Source organism: Bos indicus x Bos taurus, chromosome 3 (assembly GCF_003369695.1).
Source record: "Bos indicus x Bos taurus breed Angus x Brahman F1 hybrid chromosome 3, Bos_hybrid_MaternalHap_v2.0, whole genome shotgun sequence".
In the NCBI taxonomy this organism is placed as follows: Eukaryota; Metazoa; Chordata; class Mammalia; order Artiodactyla; family Bovidae; genus Bos; species Bos indicus x Bos taurus.
Window position 1 is genome coordinate 10,590,071 of NC_040078.1, and position 18,245 is coordinate 10,608,315.

At 44.2% G+C, this 18,245-nt stretch overlaps 1 protein-coding gene and 1 non-coding gene across 5 annotated transcripts in view; both read left to right on the top strand.

Moving 5' to 3' along the window:
• LOC113884434 (gamma-interferon-inducible protein 16-like) overlaps positions 1-18,245 on the top strand; it is a 202,530-nt gene that overhangs the window by 39,811 nt on the left and 144,474 nt on the right. For 2 of the 4 annotated variants that reach the window (XM_027529028.1, XM_027529049.1), the window contains exon 1: positions 6,200-6,274. The exons of 1 other annotated variant lie outside the window; for it this stretch is intronic. The gene's annotated coding sequence lies outside the window, so the exon portion shown is untranslated. Of the gene's footprint in view, positions 1-6,051; positions 6,143-6,199; positions 6,275-18,245 lie in introns of those variants that run through there. One more of the 4 variants, XM_027529035.1, reaches the window with a different exon arrangement.
• TRNAR-UCU lies at positions 6,189-6,262 on the top strand. The gene has a single exon. It is a non-coding gene; the product is annotated as a tRNA-Arg (tRNA).

Sequence of the window (18,245 nt, forward strand, 5' to 3'; positions counted from 1 at the left end):
GAAGTGGAGCTGAGGTAGGCAAAAGAAAAAGAAAGCCCAGTTTACTCCTAATATTAGGCAAAACCAATGTTCTTGAATCCCTTGGCCAATGACTACAGAGTAATTGGCATTTTAAGGATGCATCTTCTAATTCTTTGACCTCTAGCCTAGAGCATTTGACCTTTTAAGAATCAAGGGCCCCTTGTCACTATGAAGATTAAGAAGCCTAGTTGCCAGCCTGTCCTCTGGTAACTAAATGCCATGGGGATTAGCAGGGCCCTATTTGGGGCCTCCTGGTTTTAAAGCCAGTGGTGCACAGAGCCACAATCTAAGAACTAGAAGAGACACAGGTGTGTCGTGGAGACAGGAAGATTCCAGGATGTCTAGAGGCGAAAATGGAAAGGAAGGGAAGGACCAGCAGGTCATTCTGGACAACCCTCAGGAATCTTGATCTGTGTGGACTGGGTAGAGAGATTCAGAACAAGAACTATAAACTGAAGATTTAAGAAGGAGAAAAAGTCTGGGCTAGGAAGATGGGTGGAAAAGAAAGAGATCTGGGACATGAAATCTGGAGGAAGGAAAAAGAGAGCCTGGGGATGAAGGAAAGACAAAATCAAGACTCTGGAGCCAAGTGACAGTCTACTGAGATGGTGAGAGTCAAGGAGCGTGAGAGGCTGGGAAACTCAAAAAACCTTTGGGATAGTGGTTATGGAGGGTGAAGACAGAGAGGAGCAATGGGCTGAATATGGGAGAGACCAGGAACAGTGAGCTTGGGCAACAGTCTTAGAGTAGATGGATCCAAGGGGAGATGAGAACAGATAGGGAAAGGGCCAAGAAATTGTGCCTTGCAGAGGATGGTGACTGGGTGGGAAAGGATTAGGGAATGGCAGCTGCAGAATGTGGGAAGTAGTGAAATGAACCTGAGTGAGGAGCGGTGTGCACAGAGGGGAAAGGGCGTTTAAATCAGGAAATGACTAAGGTGGATGTGCCCTGAGGAAGAAGGAGAAACTGGTGGAGATGGTGAGGAGAAGAAACAGTGGGAAGACATGACAGGGAAGTTAGTACTGAACGCATGAGAAGGGGACGACTTAGAGTTAGTAATGGAGGCATGTGGGATCTTAGTTTCCTGAGGGATCTAGCCCGCACCCCCTGCACTGGAAGTGTGGAGTCTTAACTCCAGGACTGCCAGGGAAATCACGAGAGAGCCTGGATTTTAAAGAGAAGAGTGTTGAACTAGAGAGGAAATACCAGAAATTACACATTTAGGAGGAAAACCTGGGTAAAGCTGAGAACATTTTCCAGCAAATTCCCAGAAAGATCTGGTGGGATGTGTCAGCCCACTTCCTCTTGTTTTGTTAGACACTGCTCGGAGAAGGCAATGGCAACCCACTCCAGTACTCTTGCCTGGAAAATCCCATAGCCGGAGGAGCCTGGTAGGCTGCAGTTCGTGGCTGCAGTTCATGGGGTCGCTAGGAGTCGGACACGACTTCACTTTTACTTTTCACTTTGTCATGCATTGGAGAAGGAAATGGCAACCCACTCCAGTGTTCTTGCCTGGAGAATCCCAGGGACGGGGGAGCCTGGTGGGCTGCCGTCTGTGGGGTCGCACAGAGTCGGATACGACTGAAGCGACTTAGCAGCAGCAGCAGCAACAGCTAGCTTCCTCATACTTTTTGACCAAACAGAGCATTTCATATCCTTGGAGATATACTCTCTGGAATTTTCTAGTCAACTGAAAATGATGGGAGGTAGAAGCAACCAGGAAGGGGAGATTCTATCTCCAGATTCTTCAGCATTCCTCAGACCACCTCCCCCGACCCCCCACAAGAGATTGACCTCAGTATCTCCACTGTGACCTTGAGTACCCTTTGGAAGTCTAGCCCATTTTTGAAATAGATTGGTTCTAGGTCTACTTTCCAGGAAGCTTGAAAGGGCTGGATATCCCAAGTGGGACTGAGTTAGACCCGGAATGGTGTCTGAAAGTCGGATGTTGTGATTAAAGCAAAATTGGCTCTCTATTTGTGCTCCTTTGGCTTGATTACAAGCTCAGTTATTACCTGGATTATCTCACTTCTTTCTACTTAAAAGGACAGGGAAAAGATGAGGAGGGAAAAAGCAATCTACAGTCAAGCTCCTTGACTGAAAGTAAAAAAATAGAAGTTCCTCAGTCATGATCTTCCCAACCCAGGGATTGAACCCAGGTCTCCTGCATTACAGACAGATCCTTTACCATCTGAGCCACCAGGGAAGTCTTGACTGAAGAAGGAAGGAAATAGAAGGCTTTAGGAACATACAAACTTTATTATCATGGGTTAGAAAAATGCATGAGAGAAATAGACAAATGACAGGGAGCAAGGCCCAAAAAAGATGCAGTGTCTGGAGAAGAACCAAAGGCCCTTTGCTTTATGGGTATGTCCCCATTGCCTTGTGTAAAGAGTAGGGACTTACGAACTGAGCACCTGTAACTTCTGCAGAGTAGGGCCTAGCCCCACAGTCCTGACCTTGCAAACCTTTCTCAACCTCCCTGGGAGGTGCTGACAAGAGGAATGAGATGGGCTGACTCTTAGGGGTGAGAAAATAAGATAGTTGTTGGGGACATTGGAAAATGGTATATGGAAACCACTTTGCGAGAATGTGCCCATGTTCATATGAATGGATAAGATTTGGGACAATGGAGAATCCCAGGGACGGGGGAGCCTGGTGGGCTGCCGTCTGTGGGGTCACACAGAGTCGGACACGACTGAAGTGACTTAGCAGCAGCAGCAGCAGCAGGGACTAGATGAAAGTATAGTGTGTAAAGGCTGTACTCTCCAAACGGTTACACTGTCCTCCTCCATCTAATATCCTTTAGCATTTAGAACATGGAAGCTGTAAGCAGGGCCAAGATAGAATGTGGGATTTAATTGTATTTGTTTCTGGGCCAGCGGGAGAAGTTTCTGGCATTTATCACGTGTATCCCAGCAACACTTTATGAATGAAATAAGGTATGAGCATCACCAGTGTGTCTGTGGGGTCAGAGGGTGGCATTCAATTAGAGGTATGAGTAATGCTTGAGTCATAGATCTTTGGAGAATTCAATCAGTACAAAATTTTTTTTGGAAGGAGAATGTACTCATCTTCTTAAGGGTTTACATAAACACAAATGACATACTTAGCTTAGAGAAGAAAAAGATGTACTGTCTTTAATCATTTTGATGGCTTAACCTTATCTTTCCTTCCCCTTTAAAAACTACCACTTTCTTTGATTGTTTCCCTCCTTATTTTCAAATTAAAAACCTAATTGAGAGACATTATTCACACTTATCAAGAAGCTTTATCTGATTGATGGATTTAAAGTGAAATAATAGACGTCAGAGAAATGTCTCTTATTTGATAAAAGTCCTTGGACAAAGTCCAGCATATTTTTGTTGATATAGAATATAAGTGTAAAGGGTCCTGGAGAGACTCTTGTTGGGGAGGGGTGTTTCTTTGCTAGAATGGAGAGGTTGAGGTGGGGAGTAATGGAGGGATAAAGGAAGGGTGTTCATGAGGAAGGAGGTAACTCAGGCAAGATAGTCAAGAAGTATAACTCATGGGACAGAGGAAGGAGGGCGACAACATCTTGAAGTCTCAGATCATCTTTCTCAATAGCGTTTTTTATTGCTCCCAGTTTACAATGAGGAAATGGAAGATTGAGAAGTTAAGTCACATTCTCGGAGTTTTGAAGCAAGCAAACTACATAGCTTGCTACTGAAGCTGGCTGTTTGGTTAGTGTGAACCTGGAAAATCAGCACCTTATTTGCTGGGCAATAAGACTAATTCCATTCTCCCAGGTGGCTCAGTGGTAAAAAATCTACCTGTCAAGCAAGATGCACAGGTTTGATCCCTGGGTTGGAAAGACCCCCTGGAGAAGGAAATGGCAACCCACTCCAGTATTGCCTCCTGGGAAATCCCACAGACAAAGGAGCCTGGTGGGCTACAGTCCATGGTGTCACAAAAGAGTCAGACAGGATTTAGCAGCTGAACAGCAACAAACAGCAAGACCAATTCCATCTTTTCCCATCCATCTTTCAGAGTAGTTCCTAGATTAGAATCTACCTATGGGATCCTTGAGGATGGGACCATGTCATTATTATCTCTCATCGATGTATGCCCTAGCCCCAAGTGCAAACATTTCAAATGGTGACTGAAGGTCTGGAGGAAGTTGGAGAACTGGGGCTGTTCACTCAGGTTGTGGGGAACACATGATCTCTTAAGGTAGTGAAGCTTTGGGCAAATCTCGGGACTGGCAGATTTCTTGGGTATGGGGCTCAATCTCTATGAAGAGCAGAGGATGTGTCGTGTCTCAGAGAACACTGACTGAGTCTGGTGGGAAGTATCCCGATAACCTAGGCTTTCCTTTTCCTCGTGCCTGTGGGGCTCATGGCTGGCCTGAGCATTGAGGTTTGCGTTACAAGCACGTGGGCCTCCTCATGAGTTCCCTGACTAGCACCTTGTTCCTGGCCACTCAAAGTAGTACAGTCTCTGGCCAGCATCAAGTTCTATGTGTCAGATTCTTGGAGCTGTCTAGGGTGAACGTATTAAGACTGGTGCAGCCTGTGCCTCCTTGCTTTAGGTTTGTAATATGCGTAAGCTGTTTTACTTTTCTGAGCTCCTCTCTTTAGGCCCTAGACAAAAGGCAAGCTTGATTGGAGTGGCTGCTTTTCCCCAGATGTTAGACTCTTCCCTTTGCATCCTAGCCTAACTGAATCACCTTGCTCCCTGATCCCATCACTGGGGCTAGAGGAACGGGTAGGGAAGTATGAGCTATTACCCTAGGATACAGTCTTAGAAGGGCCCTTTAAGATCTTCTGATTGAAGCCCTTCATATTGTCATGCTGTTCTTCACTTGGCCATCGCCTGTATCTTGAGCTATAATTGGAGGCAGGGGGCAGTGACCAGAGCTGTAGCCCTAGAAGCACACACTGAGGTTGGGGAGAAGGGGATTCTGAGCCAGCACTTTACTCTAGTTGTAACCTTTTGAGTGGGAGTGGGGTCATGAACACTGAATCAGAGTCTTTCAATCAATGTACTGTCATTGGAAACACAGAGGCCAGTTGTCCCCTGATGTGTCTGGTAATCAAATAGGATAAAATGAGCTGAAGGTGAGATTAGAAGGACTTAGATTAGACTTTCAGAAGGACTGGCATAGTGGAAACAGTGATTGTGGCATTGTTTTCTCTAGGAGGCTTTTAAAAATAGGAACTGTTTTATTTGATCTGGGGTAGGTATGGAAGTCTTTATGTAAGGTTATGGAGTGATGGTCAGTTTGATTGTCTAGGGTCACCTAGCAAGCCCAAGCAGCTGAGAAATCCTCATTCTTTAAGTAAGACAGACCTGGAGGAAAGAAAAGCAGACTTGGAGCTGGGGAAGGTGGGGGAAGGGAGGCAGGTATTGGTGGAGGGTTGCTTGAAGACCATCTGTGTTTCATTACAGAGCTGCCACACTCACCCTCCCCCCGTGTGCCCTTCTTCCCACCTTCCCTCTCTGTCTGTTCTGTCTCTCTCTCAAACGCACAGACCGCTGCTCCGTCTCCACTCCCATCCTTAGTTCTAGAGGATGCTGAAGGAGCATCATATCAGACTCCCGTTCCCTCTTCCCAGGCTCCATAGATACAGCTCTCAAAGCTGAGGACTGTACCGTCTTCTGGAGCCCAGTTTCCCTGCCAGTCTTTGCTGCCGTTCACACTGTTTCTTTACGGAGGCAAGCTTCTTTGTCTCAGGGATCGAGGGTTTTCCTAAATCTCCCAGCTTTGCCCAGCCCCTGTCTGAGAATAGCTGGACTGGGATGAAACCACAGTGAGGGAGAGGGGTGGAGGTAGAGAAGGCTTCGGGTTTCTCTCCTGGACTGGGTGCACTCTGCTTAATTAGCATGAGAATAGAAAGACGGTCTCCCTGCCTCCCTTAGGGATGGAGAGGAACCGAAGAGCAAAGACTCACGCTCTGTCCTACTCCATCAGAGATTCTGGGACTGGGGAAATGACCACTTTCACATTCCTCCGATCCTCTGCGGACCCCAGGACCCAGGGTACTGAGAAAAGCTTTGATGGAGCCTGCTGGTGGATCTCCACTCCAGATTTTCCAGCTGTCCCTGTCCCCCCACCGCTCAGAGAGCAGGATGCTGAGATGGCTCGGTGATGCAGAAGGTATGTGCTTTTTCAGTTCTGGTGCTGATGCTGTGTGTGTGGTGAGGTCTCTGTGGCGCAATGGACGAGCGCGCTGGACTTCTAATCCAGAGGTTCCGGGTTCGAGTCCCGGCAGAGATGGTCACCTGGCAGGTACCTCTTTTATTTTATATGCTGTCATGCTAGGTTGATAGTTATATTTATTCCTCCCTGGGGGCTCTGGGAAGAGAAAGAAAACCCCTTTCCTTGGGAATCCTGGACCTCCCCTCTTTTTCTGTCTCCTCGCTCTTTGTTCTTTCCCTGTTCCTCCCTTATTAATTTTCTATTGTCTAGCGAAGGCTCAGATGCCTGCTACATCTCTCCGCTCAGCCTGACACAGCCTTTGAATCCTTTGCTTCGCAGAAAAATCACTGGCAAAGAGTGACTGGGATGCCTGGCCATAGGTTTTGAAACCACTATGGCTCCATTCCTTTACCTCTGAGCACATGAAAAGGCAGATCATCCCATATGCTGATAAGGAAAAGTCCAGTTGTCCTTGAAGGTAACACTCACCTTGACCAAGATGGGTCAGGAGGTGGATGGGGTCCTGTAGAGGGTGAGGACCTGTGCTGTCTTTGTCGGCTATCCTTTTGTATTCCAAAGGATAGGCTTTTGTGTGTGTGTGCTAAGGCTCATCACTCACTTCCTCCTCTACAAGGTGAGATGTAATCATTGTTCTTCATCTCAGTGGAATAAACTACACAGCAGCATGCTAATTATCAGCAGGAGACGAACTTGTCCCCAGAAATTCAAGGTCTTAACACTTCAGTGGTCTTGACTGCAAAGTTTGCAGCCTTTCCTGCTTGCCGGACAGGCTTTGAGGTTTGTATCAGAATGTTCTTTTCATAATTCTTGGTTTCCAGCAAGCAGTTTTCTCACCAGCTCTCTCATCCTGCATCCACTTCAGCTCTCTTTCCCTACTTCATCTAATGGGCCACAGTCAGGAAGATTGGGAGCTTGGTCGAATTGGTTTTCTATTTTGGGCTGGTTTGGCTCTTCATTTCATATTGCAGCCTCTAGTCTATTAGCTAGAGGGAACCGCCTGAGCTGGGAACTGACCTCCACCTCAGGTGAACTCGGGAAACCTGAGGAGACTCACCTCTCCTCCTGACTGCTGGGGAGTCAGCATCTCTCCAACCCAGGGCTCTGGACAGGTGACCAGAGGACACGGCCAGCTGTCACTTGTGCTCTGAAGAAGCTGGGATGGGGTGAGATAGGAGAATCCAATCCATGCTAAGAAGTGGGGAATTGATACGGCAGACAGGAGGACTCTGGAAGGAGACCAATATATATATATATATTTTTTTAATTTTATTTTATTTTTAAACTTTACATAATTGTATTATTTTTGCCAAATATCAAAATGAATCCATCAATTTTTTTTTTAGCTTGGGGACTTGTGTGCGTTTGCAGCAAGCTGAAACTCCTGAAATTCTTTTGAAGTTAGTCTGGTACTTTTAAAGGGACTTAGGAATCTTGCAATAAGAACCAATACAGTTTTACCTTCCTGAGTTACTTTGATGGAACACCAGTTCTGATATTAACTCTTTCCTGACAGCCCAATGGATATGGCCTTTGGACCTGAAATCCCTGGACAGCCCTTCTGGAGCCTTTTATTTTTAGCTCAGTTTATCCTACATCTTTTTGCTTTAAGGTCAGGCCTGAAAGGAAAAATTGGTCTGTGTGTGTGGATAGGAGCATGGGGGATTGTAGGGAAGGAGTTTACAGAAGAGGCATTTCAGAGTTTTCAGCCAGAATACTACCTACATCTTTCTAGTCCACCCCTCACTCCCCTGCATCATCTATTATAATGGTGCTGCTGAATGCCAACAGTTTCTAGCACTGTGAAAGTTCGGGACAAGGGTATACATTCATCATGGCTCACTCTAAGCTTTTCTCAATTCTGGAAGCTCTCTATGAATGTATTCTTTATGAAATGTAGTCTTTATGAAATCATGGGAGCTGGGATGGGATGTGTGCCCAAGTAGGCAGTGAACTGAGATTCGTTCAAGTGCTTGATCAGGGTGCAATGTAGCCAGCTCCTCAGGTCAAGTTCTATATCAGTGAGAATTTAACTCCACAGATAATCCCCCGAACCTGATTGTAGCTAGACAATGGTTTCCATTTTCTAACTTGGAATCAGGAGATCCTGGTTTAAGTTGCAGCTTTGCCAAGTTTCCAAGCCTCTCTGATCTTTAACTTGCTTATTTATTAAAACAAAATTGTACTGTCCATCTTCCAAATGTGAAAATGAATGAGAAAGTCCATTGTACAGCTCTATATAGCTCTGTAGAGCTGCGTGCAAGTGTATAGGTTTTGTTAGTTTGGGGGTTGCTTTTGTCTCACTCCTCAGCATGCAGAAAAGGTGCCTGGCCAGAGAGTAGGGGAATGAAAGGCTCTGAATGATCAGCTGTTGCCTGGGACCTCCAGGGTGGCTGTATGCCACCAGCTGGGGCTGGTACTGACCTGTGCTGCCCTAACAGAGAGGACGGAATGGGCTTTCTAGCTGGTGGAGTCCTTCAGAGGGCACATGGCCCCTGTGTGCCTTACGTAGGTGACTTCATCTCAGCCAGGTAGGTAGAGGTCCCCACTGGCTACACCACTGAAGGGAACTAAAAGCTTCCACTTATTTAGGCATCACCCAGCTTTTAGCTCCCTCAGCCTCTGAGGGGTGATGTTTTGGGAACTTGTAGAAGAACATCACCAGGACCAGTGGTAAGATTTTCCAAATTGGTAAAAAATTCCTATATATGTGCTAGCAACATTTTTCTTAACACAAGAGAGAGAATTTTTTAAATTTATGAATATCATAATTATTACATTTTAAAGGTACTCAGAATATAAAATAGAAATGGGTAGATTTTTTTTTAAAATAAAGTCACTTCACTGTAGGACTCAAATGCTTCGCAGGTGCTGAAAATGGCCATTAATTACAAAGTGTGCAGACAGGATATATCTTATTTATTATTGTATTCTCACCACTTGAAATATGGTCAGCATTTGATGGATATGTTTGAAAGAATTAATGCTGACTTAGATTGGCTATAAATTATGTAGATAAAAAAGAGAAAGAGCCATAGCTCCTAGGGATCAGGAACACAGGCAATGTCTTCTTGCATGAATTCATCCACTTTACAAATATTTATCAAGCACCCACTTTATGCCACTTTCCAGGCACAGGGATCCAAAATAGCATCTCCCACTTCCCTCATGGAGTGCATATTTCTGTGACAGAGACAAAGAATAAGTAGGTAAATAATATTATGGTAGAATTGTAGGTAGAGATACCTGCTGGAGGAATCGATGATAAAAGAGTGATGTGAAGCCTGGTGGTCACGGAAGACTTTCCCAGGAGGTGGCATGTGAGTGGAGAGTAAATGAAGCAAGAGAGCTCGATGAAATGCAGATGATGGGCATTCCAAACAGAGAAACAAAGCAAGAGCAGAGAGCCTGAGGTGGGCATGAGCTTGAAGACTGAGGGAAAGCACAAAGGTTAGTGTGGCTGGAGCGGAGACGGTGATGAAGAAAGTCAAGCTCAGAGATTAATATGGGACATGTTGGAACTTCCCTAGCAGTGCAGTGGCTAAGATTCCATGCTTCTAATAAAGGGGCATGGGTTCAATCCCTGATTGGGGAACTAAGATCCCACATGCCACGGTAGTGTGGTTAAAAAAAAAAATACGGGGCATGTCATACAGGATGATGTACTCACCCCATCACAGCCAGCTCTGCCTGGTGTGTTAAGTCTGGCATCTCCTCACTTTTCCTTTACTATCCTGCAGTGAATTTATAAGTAATACAACTTATAAGTATAATTAAAACAAATCAATAAAATTCCTTTTTTTGAAATGTAAGGAAATGTAATAAACACTATGTATTTTAATACATAAATGCCACACTAGCAGTCTTATATCTATATGAAGAATCACCTCCAATGCAATAACTATAGATGCAGATATGCAAAAAAAAGTGCAGGTCTATTATAAATATCACAAAGAATATCAACCATCAGCAGTGTTGTGATTTTCCAAACTGGTACACACTTGCTGATAAATTTATGATCAAAATAAATTAAATATTCTTGCAAAGCAGGAACCATTTTGCATTCCTGAATATTTTAGGAAATTTGAAACCATGCAGAAAGCTGTATTTATATGGAAAAATGAGATAGACTTTAGGTCCAGACACCAGCAACTAGCCTTTCAGTAGGTCATTCAAAAGAAGTGCACCACATGGGGCAGGTCTTCTTTGTGTGAGATGCATCTACATATTGCAGGACACACGAATCCCAGGTTCCCTTCCTCTCTGTAGCTAGTTCAGTTCAGTTCAGTTCAGTTCAGTTGCTCAGTCGTGTCCGACTCTTTGTGACCCCATGAATCTCAGCACACCAGGCCTCCCTGTCCATCACCAACTCCCGGAGTTCACCCAGACTCAGTGGTACCCAATCATTACAGAAACAAAGCAAAAAAAAAAAAAATACTCCACCAAATTTTCAAATCACTGCTGCTGCTGCTGCTGCTAAGTCGATTCAGTTGTGTCCGACTCTGTGCAACCCCATAGACAGCAGCCCATCAGGCTCCCCCGTCCCTGGGATTCTCCAGGCAAGAACACTGGAGTGGGTTGCCATTTCCTTCTCTAATGCTTCATGAAAGTGAAAAGTGAAAGTGAAGTCGCTCAGTCATGTCCGACTCTTAGCTATTGCAGACCAAATGGTAAGTCTTGTAGATCAAGCTTTCCTTCATGCTAATGAAAAGTCATTGGTGGGTTTGAGCAGAGGAGTGGTGGAATCTGATTTATGTGTTGAAGGGTTAATTTTGACTGTTGGTAAAGAATAGCCTGTGTTGGGGAGAAGGGAACGTTTTCTGGTCTGCTGGGCACAACACCTTTTAGAAGCATCTGGGTGTGGTTCCCAAGTGATACCACTAGAAATGGAGGGTTTTATAACAATGTCCACCTACAAAAGTGATCTGTCATTTCTGGAAAGCTAGCCTGGCATGAATCATTTATAGTTTGTCTAGGAACTAGTTAGTTTATTGTCCTTACAATGATTCTACTTACTAGCAAAGCTGTTCATTTTTGTTTGCATTTAAAAGCCATAGGAAGTGGAACCTACTCTCCTAAACATGATTTCAGTGTTTATGTCTTTTTTCAGTTCCTATAAATTGTAATGGAACAGAACATCTTTAAACTTCTTTGTGTCCTCCTTGGAAGATGTATCTTTTTGCTTCTGTAATGTAATGTTGTCCTGTGATGGTTCTACTGAGAGAATGGACAGTGGGCGAGACACAGAGTCTTATGATACAAGAAGCTGAAGACACAAGCATAGCAGAGGAAACAACTGTTAGGGGACGACACGGGCCTGGGTCTGCATCAGCGGTCTTGCTGTCTATTTGTGTATCTTTGGGCGTGCACTAGGTTTCTTGAGCCTTGGTTTCCTCTTCTAGAAGATCCAACTAATATCTAGAATTAAATAAGGTAAAATGGAAAAGGGTCTGGATAGGTAGATCCATAATAAGTGCAGAAACAAACACTAGCTTCCTTTGTTTACGGATGGTTTGTCCAACCAGCCTTCTTCAGATTGAATGTTTCAAGCTAGTTTCTTGGAGATTGTGTGTGAGGCTCTGGGGGACTTAGCCATGGACCACATGTCTCCATACCTTGAAAATGCTTGGGCACAGTGGAGTGCTAGAGGGAGTAAGAAATGCATGATGCATCTTACAGTAGTCATCACCAAGAGACTATCTCCCATGCTCACTAGGAAGCTCTGGACTTCTCTCTGGGGCTCTGAGCATAGAAGCCTGCAGGAATCATTAGTCCAGTTCTGGGAACAAGGTTTCACAGGCCCCATGGAGAGGGTCACGTGAAGTCTTTTTAACTAGGAGAAATGCTGGGTTTTAAAGAAAGGTATGAGCACCAGGGTGTCCAGAGAACAGACAGATTCCTGGGGAGCTGGGAGGAGGTAGGAGCCCAGAGGTTGGCTGCTGTGTTCCTGGCCAGGGCACTTCCTGGGAGTTGCCTGCCATGGACCTAGCCCAGTCCTGAGTTTTGGAGGAGCATCATCTACGAATCACTAACAGCCCCTAATAATCTTCCTTTTGCTACATCTGTAGTTCACTTTTGAGGAGGGCCATGGAGAAGGCAATGGCACCCCACTCCAGTACTTTTGCTTAGGAAATCCCAGGGACGGGGGAGCCTGGTGGGCTGCCGTCTATGGGGTCGCACAGAGTTGGACATGACTGAAGTGACTTAACAGCAGCAGCAGCAGCATGGTGCCATCCAAAATAGCAGACAATTTAGAACCAATTATACGTATTTTGAAGGAATATGCAGCTTATTTTCTTTTCTAATTATGCACAAACTTCCAACAGTACTTTAACATTTTTTTTACTTAACTCTGCCCCTAACAGTGGAGGAGAGTGATTTTTTTACCCCCAGATGTCAGGAAGCAGAGACTAAAGTGGTTTTTGACAAGTACAATATTTCTTTGAAGTCTTATGCTTTATTCTATATTTTAGTACAGTTTTGGGGTTTTACTTCATTATACCTGCATTTTTAGGTACACAAATAATTATCTGGCTGCAAACTTTATAGTAAAAATAGTGCCTGGCATGTCCCACATATGAGGATCTGGTATATACTAGTTATAAAAGCACAGAAATATCTTAATATTAAAAATGAGCTTGTGACCCCTGAGTATTCACTCAGAGATGCTGGGGGAGGTAGCCTGGAGACAGCTTAAGTATACAGAAACCTGACCGAGAATGGACATTCATTCAGTTACTCATTCAACAAATACTTACTTAGCACCTACTGTGTGCTAAGCATTGAGCTAGGTGCTGGTGGGATACAAAGATGAACAAAGAGAGGCACAGATTATCACGCAAATACATTGTAGAATTGCAACTACGAATGAAGAGGCAGACGATAGAGGGGAGGAAGTTTATGATAGAGGGAGCTGACCTCCTTGGAGGGGCCAAGGAAAGCTTCTTCCAGGAAATGTCTCTTGACTTGACTCTGAAGATCAGTAGGAAATAACCAGGCAGAGAATGAAGGAAAGAGCTTTCCAGACAGAGGAACAGGGAGCACAGAGGTTTCATGGTGGGAGAGAGAATAAATGGCTAAAAAGCAAGTGTGGTTTGACTTCAGAGAGGCAGGCAGAAAGAGGCATGAAATGAAATTGGAGAGAGACAGGAAGCTGACCCACAGGGCTTTGTCATGACTGTAGGGGTTTTGTTTTTATCCGAAAAACAAGGCGAAACCACTGAAGGGTTTTAAGCCAAAGAATAACGTGATTAGCTTTGCATTTTAGAATGATTGCTCCAGCTGCTGTTCAGAGGACAGGATGGAAAGGTGCCAAGACAGACACTGGAGCTGAATAGCAGTTCAGTAGTCGTTGGGAGAAGTGAGGTTAGCTTGGATTGGGTGATGGTGGTGGTGGTGTAGTTAGAGAAAAGTAGATGGGGAGAAGGCAATGGCACCCCACTCCAGTGCTCTTGCCTGGAAAATCGCATGGACGGAGGAGCCTGGTAGGCTGCAGTCCATGGGGTCGCTAAGAGTCGGGCACGACTGAACGACTTCACTTTCACTTTTCACTTTCCACTTTCATGCATTGGAGAAGGAAATGGCAACCCACTCCAGTGTTCTTGCCTGGAGAATCCCAGGGACGGGGGAGCCTGGTGGGCTGCCGTCTATGGGGTCGCACAGAGTTGGACACGACTGAAGCGACTTAGCAGCAGCAGCAGCAGCAGCAGATGGGTTTTAGAGATGTTTATGAGCAAAAATGTGCAGGATTTGGTAGTAGATTGGCAATGGTACAAAGAGGAAGGAGCTGTCAAAGGGGACTCCAAGATTTCTGGCTTGCCTACTATTGACCAAGATAGGAAAACCCTGCAAGAAGGCCAGGTTCAGGGTAGGTGAGCTCAGCTCTGAGCTTCTAACTTTGAGGTGCTTTGAAGCTAAGAGCTGGGTCAGGGTCTGAATTAATGATTTAATTTTGGGAGTCATCTGCATGTTGGTGGAATTTGAAGCCAAAAGTGTGAATGAGATCACACAAGAGAAAGAGTAGAGTGAGAAGGACCTAAGAATGAGCTAAGAAAAACTCTACTGTTTAATGGCACAGTAGAAAAAGAGAGAAGCAATGGCAAGGGAAGTGGCAGGGAAACCAGAATATCATTTCTGAATTCAAAGGAAGGGAGCATTTAAGAAGGGACTTGATTGAGTACCACGTGCCACCGCAGAGCCAAGAATAAGCAGAACTAAACTTATCCGTTAGAGTAAGATATGTGAAAGCTGGTGGTAGGTTTTTTTCACTTTCTATGGAGTAAAAGGGCAAGAAACCAGATTGGGGTGCAGAGAAAAGGGAGGGGAGGATGAGGAGAGAACACAGAAAGGCCACTCTTAGACGTCTGGCTGAGAAGGGATGAAGGAAGGCTGGTGAGCTGGAAGACAGGAAGAGCCAAACAAGAATGTGTTTTTTGTTTTTTCTTTTTAAAACTTTTCACTTTGGAAATTTTCAAATGTAAATAAATTCAACAGAGTAGTATTATGAACCCTCATGTGCCCATCACTTGGTTTCAGCAATGATTAACTCACGGTCGAACCTGTACCTATATGTCCACCCATTTTATCTGTGTCAGTGGGAGAGACTTGAGCTGTTTGAAAAACCCCTGGGGAGGAAATCACTGAGAAGGAGAATCCGAATAGTCAAGAGAAAGAAATAGAGAAGAAAATGATGCTTAGGGTTTCTGAGAAAGTAGGAGGGGCATAGGATGTAGAGCATGCTAAAAGGGAGTCGCTTTGGTGCCTGTAGAGCTGCCTTCTGTCTTGCTGAAGGAAGGAAGGAGGGCAAGGTGATAGGATGGGTGCAGATGCAGATTTGCTTGTTGGCATCTGGAAGATAAGACAGTTCCACCTGCTGATGGAGCTGGCTCCTCCTCCTCCTCTCCCTCTTCCTTGTCCTTCTTTTGAAGGAAGTGATCATGCCATCTTCTGAGACTAATTGGGAAAAAGAGGATGTTGGTGTTTAAAGAGACCATAGACATCTGGGTTAGTGATTGTGGAGAGAGAGAGAGAATGATGATATAGCAGAGGAGGGTGGAATATTTACTAGATGGTATTAAAGGACCAATTTGGAGGAGACAGACTGGCTCTGAGAAACAGAACCAAGTTCACATACATGTATATGTATATTTGTATGTCTGGCTTGTTAATGTGAGCCTTCATAATATGCTGTTACTCTAGTCCCCCGTGGAAGAATGTGTTCAGGTACAATGTATTTACGTGTTCCACAGAGTGCATGGAACTCCACAATCTCCTGAGTATGTAAGTGATTTTAATTCTTAAAATGTACGTGTGTCTAACCTGGAGAAGGGAATGGCAACCCACTCCAGTATTCTTGCCTGGAGAATCCTCATGGACACAGAGGAGCCAGGCGGGCTACGGTCCATGGGGTTGAAAAGACTGAGAGACACACAGCATAGGTGTATCTAACAGCACATTGGGGCTTGTGTTTCACATTAATTGGTTCAGGGCGCCACCTGCTGGAAATCTTACTTAACAGTACCAGCCTGGGTTTTCCGATGCAAAATCTAAACTCTTTTTTTTCTCTGAAGTCAGTGTTCTTGCATACAGCATTTCCCTTATGACATGTGGGCTTCATTTATTAGATACTCTTTTACTTTTTTATTTGTGTATCAAGTCACAGACATTAAACTTTGTTCTTTTCTGACTTGATTTTGGTCAAAGATCACATCTATCCCATTTCAGCGCATGTGTTGTCTGTAAATCTCATCCATGATCCATATACAAAAGAAGAGAAATAAAATGTCAGACTTATCTGAAACGGCATGAGTGAGGAGCAGATTATTGGTTAAAGGTGTATAAAGCATAGGAGATAGAGTCCAATTTTATCCAGATTAAGAGATGTCTTATTTAGTAATCCTTCAAATTCAGATGTTGTCTATAGTATCCTATAACAAATTCTTCTCTTCGAGGTTTTTAAAGTAAAATATGTATTTCTCCATAGTTTCCAAAGTGGCCCCTCAGGAAACCAGCCTGCTATAAAGTATCCTTTTCATTGTCTATCTTAATCTGAATACATTATCATTCAAAACTTTTCTCCAAGATCTTTAGGTAACACTGTTAAACTGCTTCCAGTTTCTAGGTTTTTGTCAAATAATTCTTTTCCTTTGAATTAAATTACTCTATGGGAGAGTTCTGGGATAAATCACTCTTTTTTTATTAGTTTTTTTTTTAAATTTCTATTTCATTTTAAAATGGAGGATAATTATTTTACAGTCTTATGATGGTTTCTGTCATAGATCAACAGGAATCAGCCGCAGGCATGCACATGTCCCTTCCTTCTTAAACCTCCTATCTCTCCATCCCACCCCTCTAGGTTCTCACAGAGCTGGCTTTGGGTTCTTTGCATCATACAGCAAATTCCCACTGGTTATCTGTTTTACGGAAATCATATTTATGGATATCATATCCATATCTCTGGAAATGTATATGTTTCAGTACTACTCTCTCAAGTCATCCCATCCTCTCCCTCCTCCACTGTGAACAAAAGTCTGTTCTTTACGTCTGAGTCTCCTTTGCTGCCCTGCAAACAGGTTCATCTGTGCCATCTTTCTAGATTCCATATATATGCATTAGTATACTATATTTGTCTTTCTTTTTCTGACTTACTTCACTCTGTATAATAGGCCCTAGGTTCATCCACCTCATTAGCACTGACTCAAATGTGTTCCTTTTTATAGCTGAGTGATATTCCATTGTGTATGTGTACTACACCTTCTTTATCCATTCTTCTGTCGAAGAACATCTAGGTTGCTTCCATGTCCTCACTATTGTAAATAGCTGCAATGAACTAGTGCTTCAGTGAACATTGGGGTACATGTGTCTTTTTCAGTTATGGTTTACTGAGAGTGTATGTATGGATGTGAGAGTTGGACTGTGAAGAAAGCTGAGCGCCGAAGAATTGATGCTTTTGAACTGTGGTGTTGGAGAAGACTCTTGAGAGTCCCTTGGACTGCAAGGAGATCCAACCAGTCCATCCTAAAGGAGATCAGTCCTGGGTGTTTTTTGGAAGGACTGATGCTAAAGCTGAAACTCCAGTACTTTGGCCTCCTCACGCGAAGCATTGACTCATTGGAAAAGACTGATGCTGGGAGGGATTGAGGGCAGGAGGAGAAGGGGACGACAGAGGATGAGATGGCTGGATGGCATCACTGACTCGATGGACATGAGTTTGAGTGAACTCCGGGAGTTGGTGATGGACAAGGAGGCCTGGCGTGCTGCAATTCATGGGGTCAAAAGAGTCGGACACGACTGAGTGACTGAACTGAACTGAGAGTGTATGCCCAGTAGTGGGATTTCTGGGTCATACGGTAGTATTATTCCTAGTTTTTAAAGGAGTCTCCATACTGTACTCCACTGTATCCACTGTACTCCAGTGTATCAATTTGCATTTCCACTAACAATGCAAGAGCGGTCCCTTTTCTCCCCACCCTTCCAGCGATGGATAAATCACTCTTAGTTGCTTCTTCTCCTTTAATTCAGTCAACTCGTAATTACGGTCATTTTTTTCATATACAAATAATCGCGATTCACAGGGAATTTAGAGAAATGCCAGTATAAAGTACTGAGTTATTCACAAGAAAAGCAGCATTTGTTCATTTACTCAGCCAGTCCTCATTAAGTGCTTACTGTGTGCCAGGAACTTGGGGAAGCAATGGGGGGATGTTGGGGAGCAGGACAGACATGAGTCCGATCCTTAGAGAGCTCACTGTACAATGTGGAAGGCAGACATTGATTATAGCATCCCAACATGTTCTGGTGAGCCCTCTGCTAAAAGAAATTCAGAGAATGTCATGGAATATCTGGAAGGCTGAGAGTCATGGAAGTCTCCCTTGAAGAAGTGGTATGAAGCCATGGAGGAAAGGGAGAGCAACAAAACGCCAGGAAGGCTATGGGATAGGAGCCAAATGCTGAGAGCCAGATTATGGAGGGGCTGATAAATCTTTCTATGAAGTTTGGATTTTATTATAAGAACAGATACCAGCAATGAAAAATTTTAACAGTT